This window comes from Bos mutus, chromosome 14 (assembly GCF_027580195.1).
Source record: "Bos mutus isolate GX-2022 chromosome 14, NWIPB_WYAK_1.1, whole genome shotgun sequence".
NCBI classification, from domain to species: Eukaryota; Metazoa; Chordata; class Mammalia; order Artiodactyla; family Bovidae; genus Bos; species Bos mutus.
This window is the reverse complement of record NC_091630.1, coordinates 65,707,567-65,724,959: the sequence shown is the minus strand read 5'-3', so window position 1 is coordinate 65,724,959 and position 17,393 is coordinate 65,707,567.

The window sequence follows — 17,393 nt, the reverse complement described above, 5'->3', positions numbered from 1 at the left end:
ACCCGGTGCAGCCAAATAAATTTTTTAAAAGATGATTAAGCCCTAAATCTCATCTTGCTCTCAAGGCTCTCATATTGTAAAGACACACCGCATTCCGAATACAGGCCACCCCATTACTTCCCCGGGCTCTCACTTCTATAATCCACTCAGCATCTCAGTCCCAAGACCAGCAGGAGAAGCAATGCTCTAATTCCGCATTTGGATTTATTCCAATGCGACTGGATCTTCGTCTCAGGGGGTAGCAATCCTGGAGCCAGACCCAGGTTCAGATGACGTTCATGTGCGTGTTGACTGTGCTCCTTGGGGAACGTTGCCCATACCTGTTTCCTCATTTGAGCCATAGATAATAATAATCCCTACTTCATTATATGGTTGTTGTGAGGATGAATCAGTTCATATACAGGCAGTAGCTTTGACCTGCGCTCGACAAACGGAGAGCCCAATAAATGTTGGCTATCATGACGAGTTCCCACAAGGGGTTATTTTAAGATTCTTAAAAGAAGTTCAAGAGTGATCTATCTACTAAGAAGGTTTTCACTCTGCATGAGCTCATGCTTTCTGAGCCTTTCTGCCCCCAGGCTGCAGCTCAAAGCCATATAAGGCACCAAAACACATTCCTCATGAGCGCAAGCAGCTCTTTAAAGGTCTCACCTTTACTCCCAGCAGCCAAATCAAAGGTTAGCATTGCTGAACAGAAAGCTAAGATCGGTATAATAGGAAAACAATTGGAGGCATGTTTCCTCATTACTCAGTCTCAGCATATGGACATTGCTGTCAAGTTCTCTAAGTGTGTGTCACACATTCTGGCTTCCCGTGCTGCTGGTCAACCCCACTTTCACTCCAGAGAACACCTGAGGATGCAATTGTTAAAAGCTCTGCTTTTGCTTATTTAAAAAAAAAAAGATCATGGGGGTAAATGTGTGAGTGAGGGAAGGTATGATTTATATATATTTTAATCTTATTTATTTTCAATATTTTGAATAAAATATTATTTATTTATTAATGAGTAAAATTATTGATGGGGCTCACAACTTTTTTTGTTTTTGATAGGGGTACAGTTTGAAATGGAGCAGGACCACACGGTCCTTGCGCCCACCACCACATGTTCTCTGCATGCCTTTTGCCTGTGGAAAACTTAAGTCAAAGAATAAGTTTAATCAGAGAAATGTGGAAATATGGAAACAAAAGAAAACAGTCAAAGGAGACTAAATAATAGTAATGTTGTCATTAAGCACAATCAAGAATCTTTAGTTCTTTCTCAAGGGCTATAGAGAATATTCTGATCTATATCCTGTGAGCTGTACTATAGATACTAGAACACCAGGTAGAAAAGTTAACTACATGATGACCAGACTGTACCCAGAATATGAGCTGCCACAATGCATTTTAAAATGTTTCCTCATTTATCTGGCTGTGTTGGGTCTTAGTTGCGGCATGTGGAATTCTTTAGTTGCAAGGAAATGGGAACAAATGCACCCCGGAACTGAAGATTAACTGTACCTAAAACAAGCAAGATGATGCTGGTCAGACCAGTGATGACTAATTTGAAGATGACTGTTAGAGATGACTGTGCTGCTTGTGCATGTAAACTCCCCTACTCTGTCTATAAAAGCTCTCCCCCCCTGCTTGTTGTGGGGGTGTGCTGGGGGCTGGGGGGAAGTCGGCCTTTGGACAGATGTCTGCCACCCTTCCCTAGCTGCCAGCATCTGAAATAAAGTAAACTTGCCTTTCTACCAACCTGGGCTGTTTATTGGCTTTTGAGCTGCAAGCAGCTGCAGTGAGCAGCCACAGCGAGCAGCCAGACCCCCATGCATACTTATCGCTAACAAGTCGATTGACAATGTTGTGTTAGTTTCAAGTGTACAGCAAAGGAGGCTCATGACTCTTAAAAACACAAAAGGATATATGATGGAGTTTCCCCTCTTCCTCTAATGCCAGCCACCCAGCTCTCCTCTCCAGAGCCCACTACTATCACCAGTTTCTTTGGGATATTGGATATTCTTTATATTCTGTACAAATACAAGCAAATATATACCTATTTTCTCTCTCTCTCTTTTTTTCTTTAACCAAGACACAAAGGCAGCAGATACATATATGTTCTAGGGTCCTTCCAAAGTAAAGATGGATTGACTTTTATCTATTTTTAAGTATTTATTTGGCTGTGCTGGATCTTCATTGCAGCATACAGAATTCTTTGGTTGCAACATGCAAACTCTTAGTTGCTGCATGTGGGAGATCTATTTCCCTAGCCAGGGATCAAACTCAGTCCCCTGCACAGGGAGCACAGAGTCTTAGCAACTAGACCACCACAGAAGTCACCATTATCTTCTCTTTCAATACACAGTTTTTCCACTTGCTTTTTAAATTTAATCTTACTAAATATTTAATACATGTGAAAGAATATAAACTTAAGATAAAGAGTAAAAACATTACCAGTCAGCCTAAGAAACATAAGCTTCATATGTTTTCATAGCTTCCTGAAGTTTTTTCCATGTTGTTGTTCAACTAGGTTGTGTCCAACTCTTTGTGACTCCAAGAACGGCAGCACGCCAGGCTTCCCTGTCCTTCACCATTTCCTGGAGTTTGCTCAGACGAAAGTCCATTGAGTCAGTGATGCCATCCAACCATTTCATCATCTGTGGCCCTCTTCTCCTGCCCTCAATCTTTCCCAGCATCAGGGTCCTTTCCAGTGAATCAGCTCTTCACATCACGTGACCAAAGTATTGGAGCTTCAGCTTCAGTCCTTCCAACGAATATTCAGGGACTGACTGGTTTGATCTCCTTAGTGTCCAAGGGACTCTCAAGAGTCTTCTCTAGCACCAGAGTTGGAAAGCATCAGTTCTTCGGTGCTCAGCTTTCTTTACAGTCCAACTCTCACATCTGTACACGACTATTGGAAAAATCATAGCTTTGACTATATAGACTTTTGTCGGCAAAATGATGTCTGTACTTTTTAATATGCTGTCTAGGTTAGTCATAGCTTTTCTTCCAAGGAACAAGTATCTTTTAATTTCATGGCTACACTCACTATAGGCAGTGATTTGGGATTGCCTTCCACAGAGTTTGAAACAAATTGATTTTTTTTTATTTTTGAAAATTTCCAAGATGCCTAGAAGTTTAATAGCCGGCAACATCATTTAAGTTACAGAACTAAGAGGTTGGGAAAATGAAAGGATCATCACTTTAAAGTGACATTTTTAAAGGATGAGCTAAATATCATTTTTTGTTTCACCCTGAGGTAATCATGGAAAGCAACTCTTGGCTTTTCCTTCAATACTTGCTAAAGGGTCCAGGTACATACTTTATTCTGGCATAATTCCTGTAAGGGTTGATGTTTTTCAGAACTGACCAAAATAATTATTTCCTGTAATGAGATAATTATGTAATCAAGTTCAGCAACATTTCTTTGTAATTCTGTTTACTTAAAAATGACTAATGCTTTAGGTATTTAAGAAGTGCATCCTGTGCTCCAAGCTTTGAAATAAAAGTCCTTGTGATATGTAAGTTCTCCTGACATTTAATAGCATCAGGAATAAGCAGGTTGACTATTAACTGAATTGTTTATCTGGAAATATAACCACTGTCAGATTATAGGGAACTATGAAATGGAATGTCACAGTGTCTAGAACTTGGCATTGGAGATTCCTGTAAATAAGTACAGTGAGTTAAAGTGACTTACTCCAATATTATAAAGCAATTATCCTCCAATTAAAAATAAATTTAAGAAAAAATGAAGTGACTTACTTAAAGCCAACATTACATATATATATATATATATATATTTATTTACTTATTGACTTATTTGGGCTTCCCTGGTGGCTCAGTGGTAAAGAATCTGCCTGCCAATGTAGAAAACACAGGATCCCTGGGGCAGGAAGATCCTCTGGGGAAGGAAATGGCAACCCACTCCAGTACTCTTGCGTGGAGAATTCCATGGACAGAGGGGCCTGGCGTGCTGCAGTCCATGGGGCTGCAGAGAGTCAGACATGACTGAGCAACTAAACAGCAAGAGCAGCATTTATTTACTTGGCTGCTTTGGGTTCAGTTGTAGTACACAGGATCTTCACTGCATCAAGCGGATCTTCCCTTGCAGTGCATGGGCTCTCTAGTTGTGGCTTGTGGGCTTAGCCGCCCCATGTAACATGGGCTCTTAGTTCCCCAACCAGGGATCAAACCCACATCCCTTGCATTGCAAAGTGGATTCTTAACCACTGGACCACCAGGGAAGTCCCAAAGCCAGCATTACTTCTGATCATGAATCCACCTACAGCAAAAGGAGTAAGTCAATGAGTCGGTGCCTTAGGATTCTCTGGTTTTACCATGCTCCTCATAACCCAGAAGTAGCTGATCTTCTGGAAGGTAGAATAAATGGCCTGTTGAAGGCAGGCACAGCACCAGCTGAGAGACACCACCTGGTGATGCTGACCTCCTGTCCTAAAGAATGCCGTAAGCTATGACAGTGCTGCCAGAATTCCCGGATCTAGGCACCAAAGGATATGTGTGAAGCATCTCTGGCCGCTACACCCAATGATCCCCTCTCCAAGTGTTTGCCTCCCTTCTCTGTGATTTGAATCAAACCCTTTTTGGCTTCAAGCAGCAAGAATGATTTCTGTTGCCTGACTGGTATGCTTACTGAATCAACACCTCTCAGAGAGGGCTTCGAACATCAGCCTTTTGTGTGTGTGTGTGTGTGTGTGTGTGTGCAGGCTTTCTCCAGTTGCAGTGAATGGTGGCTACTCTCCAGTTGTGGTGCATGGGCTTCTCATTGCAGTGGCTTCTCTTTTTGGAGACCACAGGGCCTAGGTGTGCAGGCTTCAGTGATTGTGGAGCTTAAGTTGCTCTGTGGCATTTGGGATCTTCCAAGACTAAGGATCGACCTTTTGTCCCTTGCATTGGCAGACAGATATTTAACCACTGGACCACCAGGGAAGAACAAAATAACTCTTTCTTAAGTGAAGCAATGAAAGCCCAGAGAGGTTAAGTGACTTCCTCAAGGTCACACAGCAAGTGACTAACAAAAGCACAATTATAATGGGGACTAAAGACTCAAACCTGATTTTTCCTGTATTCTGAGTGCAGGCAGAATCTAGGTCTCCTCTGTACCTGGCCCCAAGGAAGTCACACACAGCTCTGTACCCCATGGGCCTTGAGTGGAAAGTGACTCATATATCACCCATGTTTCTAGAAATGGTGTCTGTCAGAACAGTGTGGCTTTATTAACATTTTTACCGTCAATATCTTTCCAACGTTCTTCCCAGAAATTGCTCTAAAGCTCCAGGTCCCCATGGAAACCATTGGAAAGACTGCCTATTGACTCTACATGTGATGCTGCTACGACTGCTCCCTTGATAACAAACGGATGCTATTAAAAGCCTGGCTCAAATGGAAGCCTGCTATAGCTCATGGCGAGAGCCACATTCTCTTTGGACTGACAGGGCGAAAAGAAATCACCCTCTGATGCTAGGCTACATGGTCAAGTGTAGAGGAGAGAAGGAAAAAGTAATGCCTTCCCCAACTGTCACGAGCAGATACACAGGACAAGGTGCTTTCAATATATGTTTACAAGAGGAGGCTAGAGTGAAGAACCCACCAAGGTGTGAGAGTGATACTGATTAAGTCAACTCACAATAATCTTTGCTATCTGCCATTTGTAATGTCCTTTCTAGATCAAAAAGTGAAAGAGTAGTGGAGTGGAGGCTTGAGAGACCGAAAAAGAAAAAAGGATAATACCACCTAAATAAGAATTATATACCTTTCCTAAACAGTACAGTACTGTTTATAAAAGGACAGTACCATCTGAAAATGGAACAGAACCTGGTCAAAAGGAAGAATGCAAAGAGCAAGAATTTAGCAGCAATTTTCTGGCATTACCCTTACCCAGAGATGGGGCCAGTGGGGAACCTGACCTTCCAGACCCCTGAGGTAGCAGGGATTGCTCCTTCATTAAATGTTCCAGGCATGTTTGTTGGGCACCTACACAGTGGCAGACAACATGCTAGGCAAAGCAGAGAGAGCTCACAGTCTAGTGACAGGAGATAAAAACAGACTTTACACAAAATAAATATAGCAAATCACTTCAGTTAAGTGATAACTGCTGTGAAGGGAGAAGTGGAGAAGCAGTCTGATACTGACTGGGGCGGGCAGCTTTTGACACGTGACCAGGAAAGAATTAGCTGAACTGTCAGGGAGCCGACAGCCAAGAGAAAATATGAAGGGGCAGGAAAAGGGTCAAATTAGAGCAAATAGCATGTGAGGTCCCTAAGGAAGGAATGAGTTCCTCCTTCTTAGGCATAGAAACTCACCAGCGAGGCACGGCAGGGAACAGCCAGGAGCAGGGGCGCTGGAATCACAGAGGCAGCCATGACCAGACCCTGCAGGGCATTGTGGGCCAGAGTAAGAACAGTGGATTTTACCTTTTCCCCTTTTTGTGAACACTGATGTTTTTAAAGCATGTCACTTATTTATTTCTGCTTGGCTCTGCTGGTCTTCACTGCTGTGAACAGGCTTTCTCTAGTTGCAGCAGCGGAAGCTACTCTCTAGGTGCTGTGTGTGGGCTTCTCATTGTGGGGGCTTCTCCTGTTGTGGAGCACAGGCTCTAGACAGCAAGACTTCAGTAGTTGTGACGCACGGGTTTAGCTGCTCCGTGGCATGTGGGATCTTCCAAGACCAGGGATCAAGCCTGTGTCTCCTGCATTGGCAGGCAGATTCTTAACAACTGGGCCACCAAGGAAGTCCTGGATTTTATCTTAAGTACTGTTGAAGCTAGTGTGAAGTTCTGGTAGTGGCAGTTGTTTTGAAATAAGGAAGTGAGATCATCTGTTCATATGTTTAAAAGATCACCCTGGCTGCTTTGTGGAGACAACACTGAAAGGCGGGAAGGGGACAAAGCAAAAAAGCAGGGAGTCTATTAAGGATGGTGCCTAGACTTCTCTATGACCTGGATGAAACACACCCAGCATTCTACCCATGGGTTCCCCATCTGTGGATTTCAGTCTGCAATTTTCCATCAGTGGTTGGTTGAGTCCACTGATGTGAAACCCATAGTTACCGAGGGCCGGCTGTATTGCACCATTTTATATAAGGAATTTGAACATCCATGGGGCTTGGTATCCATGGGAGTCCTGGAACCAATCCCCCATGGGTATCAAAGGATGACTATCCGTCTGGAGTATCCAGCTTTCTTTCCTCCAGTCGATGCTGAGGAAGGCAGTATGAACTGATGGACGGATCTAGTCAAAACACAGATGTGTTCACCATGAGTGAGACCGGTGAGCCTTGAGGACAGGTCTCTGATGTCCCTAGAGGTCTCTCTGGAGGACTTGAAGTGGTCAGTTTGTTCATCATGAAGGAAGACTTGGATGATGGCCACGATCAGGACAGCCCCCTCTTGACCCACATTCCCCTTCAGGACAGCCCCTCTTCTCTATTCCTTTCATCAGACCACTCTGCCTCCTGCCTCCCTTTCTCTCCTAAGCCCATTTCAAGGAGGCTTTCATCCCCACGGCTCCTCTGAACTTGCTCTGAAGCCATTTCCCAAGGCCGGTGGTCATCTCAGTCCTCAGCTTACTGAATTGGTCAGCGACATCTGACTCCCTCTTGAATTATTCTTCTCTGAGCTTTCCTGTCTTCTCCCCTCCCTACCCTGACCAGCCCCTCCTTCCATCCTCTTTCTGGAGTCTTCATCTCCTGACCTCTAAGTGTAAAAGCTCCCGGGGGCTAGGGCCCCCACATCTTCAGTCTACACTCATTCAGTCAATGATCTCACTGAGTCCTGTGCCTTTAAATACTGTTAACTGAGGTCTCCCCAGTTTATATTCACAGTCTGAACCTCTCCCCTGAATGCCTTTATCCAACTATTTGACATCTCTTCTTAGACATCTAACCAGCATCTCGAATTTAAGATGCCCAAAATAAAACTCTTGATCCTCCTCCCCAAGATTTCTCCACCTACCATCTTCCCCAACTTGGTAAATAGCAACCATTCTTCCACACACAGTATGTGTCCACTGTCCGTCTTCTCCACCAGAATGCAGGCTCTGTGAGCGCAGGAGCTTGTTTTCTTCACTGCTCAATCACCAGGGCAGGAATGCTGCTCGGCACATAGCAAGAGCTACTTACTGAATGGATAAAACACTTCCTCGAGGAAGCCTCCCAGTCCCCTTTAACCAGATAATCTCCCCCATTACATGTTCTCATGGGGCTTCCCAAGTGGCTCGATGGTGAAGAATCCGCCTGCCAAGCAGGAGCTGCAGGTACAATCCCTGAGTCCTTGGGAAGATCCTCTGGAGGAGGAAATGGCAACCCACTCTAGTATTTTTGCCTGGGAAATCCCATGACAGAGGAACCTGGCGGGCTACAGTCAACGGGGTCACAAGGAATCCGACACAGCTGAGCGAGCTACTGAGCACGCATGCACGAACGCTCACACGTGCTCTCTCAGAACTGCTACCTCTCCTTGACAGCACTCACAGCTGCAAGTGCACAGTCATTTGATTGCTGCTGCTCTCCATCACGAGTCTATAAGTTACAGAAGAGCAGAAGCTACTCTGGTTTCAATTACCAGCATCTGTCCTGGGGCCTGAAGTTATAGAGTAAGCCCTCAATAGGTAAAAACAATAATACTGGTGTTTTTTTTTAATATTTACTATACTTGGCTGTGCTGAGTCTTAACTGTAGCACACAGGATCTTTACCCTTTGTGGAAACATGCAGGATTTTTAGTTGCAGTGTGAGAACTCTTAGTTATAGCATGTGGGATCTAGTTCCCTGACCAGGGATTGAACCCAAGCCCCCTGCATTGGGAGCTCAGGGTCTCAGCCACTGGACCACCAAGTAAGTCCCTCAGTTCAGTTCAGTCGCTCAGTCGTGTCCGACTCTTTGCCACCCCATGAATCACAGCACGCCAGGCCTCCCTGTCCATCACCAACTCCCAGAGTTCACTCAGACTCACGTCCATCGAGTCAGTGATGCCATCCAGCCATCTCATCCTCTGTCATCCCCTTCTCCTCCTGCCCCCAATCCCTCCCAGCATCAGAGTCTTTTCCAATGAGTCAACTCTTCGCATGAGGTGGCCAAAGTACTGGAGTTTCAGCTTTAGCATCATTCCCTCCAAAGAAATCCCAGGGCTGATCTCCTTGCAGTCCAAGGGACTCTCAAGAGTCTTCTCCAACACCACAGTTCAAAAGCATCAATTCTTCAGCGCTCAGCCTTCTTCACAGTCCAACTCTCACATCCATACATGACCACTGGAAAAACCATAGCCTTGACTAGATGGACCTTTGTTGGCAAAGTAATGTCAGAGATTGTTAAATGAATAAACAGATAATATAGGCTAGGGGTTCTCTCTCCAGAAAAATACACTCATACACACTCAGTGTGTGTTAGGACTCCAGGTTAGGGACCCTTTGCCTTAGTATATTCAGGCTGCTGTAACAAAATACCACAGACTAGGTAGTTAATAAGCCTCAGTAATCTATTGCTCGCAGTTCTAGAGGCTGTGAGTCCAATCAGGGTGCCAGCATGGTTGACTTCTCATTGTATCCTTACATGGCAGAAGGGGCTAGGGCACTTTAGGGGATTTCTTTGATAAGGCCACTAATCCCCTTCATGAGGCCTGCACATTCCTAATCTTTTTTAAAAATATTTTATTTGGCTGTGCTGGGTCTTAGTTGCAACACAGGTCTTTGATCTTCGCCACAGCATATGGAATCTACAGTTGCAGCATGTGGACTCTTTACTTGTGGCATGTGGAATCTTTTAGTTGAGGCACTCAGGATATTTAGTTGCGGCATGTGGGATCTAATTCCCTGATGAGAGAGCGAACCCAGGCTCCCTGCTTTGGGAGCACAAAATCTTAGCCACTGGACTACCAGGGAAGTCCTCCCTACCCCCTACTAATCTCTAATCTCCCCCCCACACACAGACACATGCTACCTCCTAATACCATTCCCTCTGGGGGTCAAGATTATACCATATGAATTCAGGGAGTGGGTTGGAGGAGATACAGATATTCAGGCCATAGCATCCTTGCTGAATTCCAACAGGCTAAAGCTACTATGCAGTTCACCAGGGTGAAATACAGGGATATTGTTCCTTCTCTACGTCTGTTCGGTCAAGGCACACAGGGAAGTACTGATAGATATTCTGACGAAATGTTCTCATTAGTCAGGGTATTTCTGAACACCCTTCTCAGAAATGTCACAAACAATCACATCCAAACAGGATCGGGAGGGAAAACAGGGGGACAAAGGGCAAAAGAATAGGCTGAGATAATCCCTCCCGCAGAACATTCCCGTCATTTCTCTGCCAAGAGGAAAAAAACAGTAGCAACAGTTGTCTCACAACCAAATTCAACCTCATCGACCAGCTACGGCTGCTTTATGTGCACAATTACACACCATTTCATTGATTTTTATAATGAACAGCGCTAGTGGAAACACACTGAGAGAACCTCATAAATATACATTCATTCATGCAGCAAATGCTCATGGAGTATCTATTGTGTGCCACACACTGCAAGACAAACAGTATGGGGGGACTACTTCGCACTTTTTGTGCACACTGAGTATCAGAAGCTGATCTGGAATAGTCAGAATACAGCCTCAACACCACACTGCACTTATAACTAGCAGCTTCTTCCACTCGGTGTCATATAAAGGCAACAAAAGGACTTGCTTAGAGAAATTGTCATCAGCCTCCAGAATGAGTAGTATAGAGTCAGCTCAGTTGGTAAAGAATCTGTCTGCAATGCGGGAGACCTGGGTTTGATCCCCGGGTTGGGAAGATCCCCTGGAGAAGGGAAAGGCTACCCACTCCAATATTCTGGCCTGGAGAATTCCAAAGAATTTACACTCCATGGAGTCGCAAAGAGCAATTTCAAATTTCAAATATTCACTTTCAAATACTGCATACCGGTAACCAAGCACCACACAAAAGAGGCAGCGGTGCTAACACGAGTCTCCAGCTCTCGCCCACTAAAGAGCTGACGGTAACCCTGAACCAGGGGAACCAAGTGAATGATTCCGGTTCAGTCTGGATTTGTTTTTCTGGTCCTAGGGATGCTCGTGTGTTTCCAAATTTTCTGGTTCTGTAACATCTGTACTGGAATAATCACTTCTTCCTTCAAGATCCTTTTAAGTAACTAGAGAAAAGTTCTTTATTTTGGCTTACATCCCATGTTTGTTCGAAGTGAAATCTCTAAGTGCCAAGTCTTTATCAAAAGATTGCTATACAACAGGCTCCTCCAAGGTTCGCCCTCTGCTTTACAAGCGAATGAGAGTGAGGTAATAAAAGACATCCTAAAAAAGGACAGAGGTTCTGTCCCTTGAACCTGAGCATTCTCCATATGTCTTCTCTTATAGGGCAGTTCTGTCTTACTCATCATGGCCTAACTTTGCAAATGGTAGGCATGTAATACACCCTGGGTGGGTGAATGGATGGATGGAGGAAGGGAAAGAGGGATGGAACCTGCCACCTTGTAACTTCTAACTCTGTTCTCCAAAATGTATTCAAGGCAAATGACTGAGACTTCCTCTTCCCTGAATGGTTAATTAAGTAGCTGGTATGTCCCAGGCTTCTAACCATCAGTGACTAAAAACTTGTCACTTTTACAGTAATCCCAAATCTTCATGATTTAGGCACATATCCACCATCACTAGGTCCAGCTTTTTAATAACCATTCTCCACCAAGAATTTCTGTGCATTGTCAAGGGTTCTTGCTATTATAAACTGAACGTATGCAAGCCCCCCACTAGCTCCTCAATCCTATGTAAGGTCACTTTCTACTTCCAAGTCCTGAAGGAATGGAGACACCCTTGGCTGCCTCACCCTCACAAGGACCCCCGCGCCCTGCCGGCACCCACCGACCCCACTCCCTTCCACCTGGTTCACTGCAGCTATGCCCCACCTCACACAGCTCCCAAAATCCATCACCAACCTAGAGTTGACCGTTGACTGACCAGCCTGAACCACTGACCAAGGCTTCACTGACAAGGCAGAGACAACCACTGACTCACATGTGGAGAACACAGACTTTTCACTCTGTCTGCTGAGGTGGAATTAAACACCCTGAGTTCTGAAGGAGTCAATGAGGCACTGCTGATTCCAATTCTCTTCACACAGAGAACTCTGAAGTAGATTATGACTATGAAGATTATAGTCATAGATTATATCTTCATAGATTATATCTATGAAGTAGCTTATGATGTCACTGCTGATTTTTCCAAAGAACCCATGACTGAATCCCCAGAGGAGTCCGGCATCTTCATGGGAAGAAACAAGCCCGGATCAGTGTTGTTTTTTCAGAAAATGAAGCAGATTCTCCATTAGCTGTGACCATCACTCTGCAAACCCCAACTTTCTACAGAGATTCTGAGCCTCTTAAACAAATCCGTGCTGTGCTGTACTTAGTCACTCAGTCGTGTCCGACTCTTTGCAACCCCATGGACTGTGTAGCCCACCAGGCTTCTCTATTCACTGGGGATTCTCCAGACAAGAATATTGGAGTGGGTTGCCATGCCCTCCTCCAGGGGATCTTCCCAATCCAGGAATCGAACCCAGGTCTCCCACATTGCAGGCTGATCCTTTACCACCTGAGCCACCAGGGAAGCCCAAGAATCCTGGAGTTGGTAGCCTATCCTTTCTCCAGGGGAAACTTCCCAACCCAGGAATCAAACTGGGGTCTCCTGCACTGCAGGGGGATTCTTTACCAGCTGAGCTACCAGGGAAGCCTGTGAACGAGCCTACCACTCCTTAATAGGAGCTTGAATAATCGCAAAAACAAGTAGTGAGACATTCAGTATGAGGACAAACAGAAAAGCAGGAACTGTACTCGGACAGAAAAGGGGCCTCTTACGCCCCCTTTAATGTGGGCTCAATAGAGGTCCATTTGAACTCAAGGGCAACTCCCCAAAAAGGCCTGATGAAACGGAGCTTCACAGAATATAAGAGCTATAGCCTCAGGCTTTCAGATCAGATCAGATCAGTCGCTCAGTCCTGTCCGACTCTTTGTGACCCCATGAATTGCAGCACGCCAGGCCTCCCTGTCCATCACCAACTCCTGGAGTTCACTCAGACTCATGTCCATCGAGTCAGTGATGCCATCCAGCCATCTCATCCTCTGTCATCCCCTTCTCCTCCTGCCCCCAATCCCGCCCAGCATCAGAGTCTTTTCCAATGAGTCAACTCTTCGCATGAGGTGGCCAAAGTACTGGAGTTTCAGCTTTAGCATCATTCCCTCCAAAGAAATCCCAGGGCTGATCTCCTTCAGAATGGACTGGTTGCATCTCCTTGCAGTCCAAGGGACTCTCAAGAGTCTTCTCCAACACCACAGTTCAAAAGCATCAATTCTTCGGCGCTCAGCCTTCTTCACAGTCCAACTCTCACATCCATACATGACCACAGGAAAAACCATAGCCTTGACTAGATGAACCTTTGTTGGCAAAGTAATGTCTCTGTTTTTGAATATGCTATCTAGGTTGGTCATAACTTTCCTTCCAAGGAGTAAGCGTCTTTTAATTTCATGGCTGCAGTCACCATCTGCAGTGATTTTGGAGCCCAGAAAAATTAAGTCTGACACTATTTCCACTGTTTCCCCATCTATTTCCTATGAAGTGGTGGGACTGGATGCCATGATCTTCATTTTCTGAATGTTGAGCTTTAAGCCAACTTTTTCATTCTCCACTTTCACCAAGAGGCTTTTGAGTTCCTCTTCACTTTCTGCCATAAGGGCATGCTTCTATTCTGTTGCTCTGAGTCAACCGCTCAAATCCCAGCCTCTCAGGCCACTGGTGCTCCACTGTTCTCCTTTGACGCCCAAGACCAGCTACTTTCAAGGTTCCCCAGGCCGAACTGGGCCCCTAGTGACACAGTTCGTTCCCTTCACTCCCAGAGGACAGGGCTTTCAAGAGGGTGGGAGTGGGGCGAGGGCGCGCTGCACGAAGGGGAGCGGTGAGGAACACGCCCCCTGCTGTCCGTGCCACCCGTGGTCCCTCCAGCCACCAGGCCTCGTTGCCCAGTCCGGTTCCCTCAGCCAGGTGTCTTCCTCACTCCAAGTGGCCTTCTCTCAGGAACCTGTTTTCCTCTCCTCCAGCTAGGATGGCTCAGAGGCCTCCTAGTCCATCAGACAAGCCTGCACATATCCGAACTGTAAAGACAAGATTCACTTGGCTTCCTTCCCACCGGGCTCTCGAACCTCATGCAAAGCAAAAGGTATGGATGGACAGCAGTGTTCCTAACATTTTGTGAAGGGCAATAATCCCACAAATCCTGTAGGACACTGAAGGGGCAGTTTGCGTGAGAACATGGTGGATCTAACTCCACCTGGATCATCAGCCTTACTTCCAACCCCGTAGAAATACCCTGACAAGTCTTGAATGGGCTCTGTATTAATTAGCGGGGGTGGTGGCTAAACTGCAGAATCAAGGTGCACCAGTAACTCTGTGACTTAAACAAATACACAGTGTGTCTCTTAAGGAAGCGCTCTACAGAACACTTTTCAGGCAGGCCTGCAGCTCAGCTCCATGGGGTCATTCAGGAATCCAGGCTGATGGTGGCTTTGCCATCTTCAGTGGATGGCTTCCAAGGTCACTCTAGTCACCATCATATGGAGAGGGTAATAGGCAGGAAGGCCAGGGGTCTCCAAACGCAGGAAACTGCAAGTGTTAGACGTTTTTTATCTGGCTCTTAAGCGGCAGGAGGAAACAAACAAGTGTTAGATTTTTTTCCCCTTCGTTATACAAATTTAAAGAGGTTTCTCCTAAAATTCTGTGTTGCCATAACGACATCTGGCTCCATCAGAATTTAACTTTCCTCAAACCTTGAGCTAACCAATGCGCTTTTCTTATGGAAACGTTTGTCTTAAGCTATGTTAATGTACTACGTACTTACCCTAGACTGTGTCTTCAAGTCAGTTCTGAATAAGACTCAGAACCGACTTGACAAGCCAGTATTTTTTACTCATCCATTGTTCTCCTAGTCTATGTTAATGAAAATACATATTGCTTGGAAATCTGCCTTTCTTCAAGATTCATGTCACTCGTTTTATGGCCTGGGATGACTCAGCTGGTGCTAATGTTATCTCAATGCATGTTGTGGGTGAGAGGCATGGTGCCAGTCTCTGAGTTCTGAGACATTTCCTTTCTCTACTTAGCAGACTGCTTAGTAGGTATATAACATCCGGCTAAAGGCTAGCAGAGAGGCACTCTTTCTGCCCCTTCTGATGTCTATGTCAGAAATTTTCTCTATCCTTTTTATACTTTAATAAAACTTTATTACACAAAAGCTCTGAGCAATCAAGTCTCACTGGCCCTGGATTGAATTCTCCTCCAGAGGCCAAGATTGTTGGCCTCTTTCATGGTTTAGCAACAACCTTTCAATATCGTGCAGTAGGCAAGGGGGAGAGATGTGAAGGAGGGGACGGACAATGTTTCACAAGTCAGCCCTGTTAAGCGGCATGCACCCCCTCCCCTTAGAGCCCAACAGGGAGAACCTAGTCACGTGGCAACACCTAGCCACAAAGGACACTGGGAAATGTAGTCTCTGGCAGAACACCCACAATGCCAGCTACAACTCTGTTACTCTAGAACAGGGGACAGCAAACTATAGCCTACCGGTCAAACCCTGCAGCCCCCAGATTTTACAAAGTTTTATGGAGCACAGCCACACCCACTCATTTACACACTGTCTACGGCTGCTTACTTGCTACGAAGGCCAAGGCTCAGCTGAGCAGTTAGTTATAGATGAGACCTTATAGCTGAGCGCCTTCACTTTGACTTTTCACTTTCATGCGTTGGAGAAGGAAATGGCAACCCACTCCAGTGTTCTTGCCTGGAGAATCCCAGGGATGGGGGAGCCAGGTGGGCTGCCGTCTATGGGGTCGCACAGGGTCGGACACGACTGAAGCAACTTAGCAGCAGCAGCCTGCAAAACCTAAAATAGTTACTATTTGGCCCTTTATATTAATAGAAAACATTTGTATCCCCTTTTCTAGAAAAAAAAAGAATGGATTCAGTGGGACAATTAGCAGGCTACACTTTCAAAATTTATCTCAAAAACTGCTACAAAGATGCATGGCTAAAAATACTCCTTGAACTTTTTTTTTTTTTTTTGGTTGTACCAAGAGAATAAAACAACTTCAGGACTCTTAAATTATGAACCACGCACACCATAGACTACAACATATCCTTTAAAAGGAATGAGGAAGTCCAACATGTACTGATGGGATCACAATAAACTGTGGAAAATTCTGAAAGAGATGGGAATACCAGACTACCTGATCTGCCTCTTGAGAAATTTGTACACAGGTCAGGAAGCAACAGTTAGAACTGGACGTGGAACAACAGACTGGTTCCAAATAGGAAAAGGAGTATGTCAAGGCTGTATATTGTCACCCTGCTTATTTAACTTATATGCAGAGTACATCATGAGAAACGCTGGACTGGAAGAAACACAAGCTGGAATCAAGATTGCCGGGAGAAACATCAATAACCTCAGATACGCAGATGACACCATCCTTATGGCAGAAAGTGAAGAGGAACTCAAAAGCCTCTTGATGAAAGTGAAAGTGGAGAGTGAAAAAGTTGGCTTAAAGCTCAACATTCAGAAAACGAAGATCATGGCATCCGGTCCCATCACTTCATGGGAAATAGGTGGGGAAACAGTGGAAATAGTGTCAGACTTTATTTTTCTGGGCTCCAAAATCACTACAGATGGTGACTGCAGCCATGAAATTAAAAGACGCTTACTCCTTGGAAGGAAAGTTATGACCAACCTAGACAGCATATTCAAAAGCAGAGACATTACTTTGCCAACAAAGGTTCGCCTAGTCAAGGCTATGGTTTTTCCTGTGGTCATGTATGGATGTGAGAGTTGGACTGTGAAGAAGGCTGAGCGCCGAAGAATTGATGCTTTTGAACTGTGGTGTTGGAGAAGACTCTTGAGAGTCCCTTGGACTGCAAGGAGATGCAACCAGTCCGTTCTGAAGGAGATCAGCCCTGGGATTTCTTTGGAGGGAATGATGCTAAAGCTGAAACTCCAGTACTTTGGCCACCTGATGCGAAGAGTTGACTCATTGGAAAAAACTCTGATGCTGGGAGGGATTGGGGGCAGGAGGAGAAGGGGACGACAGAGGATGAGATGGCTGGATGGCATCACTGACTCGATGGACGTGAGTCTGAGTGAACTCCGGGAGTTGGTGATGGACAGGGAGGCCTGGCGTGCTGCAATTCATGGGGTGGCAAAGAGTCGGACACGACTGAGCGACTGATCTGATCTGATCTGATATTAACTTTTAAAAGTAAGATGTAGAAGGGTACTTTTAGAATGTTACCATTTGTGGAAGAAAACAAAAACCAGAATTAATACATAATAATAGTAATACTTAATAATTAATACCTT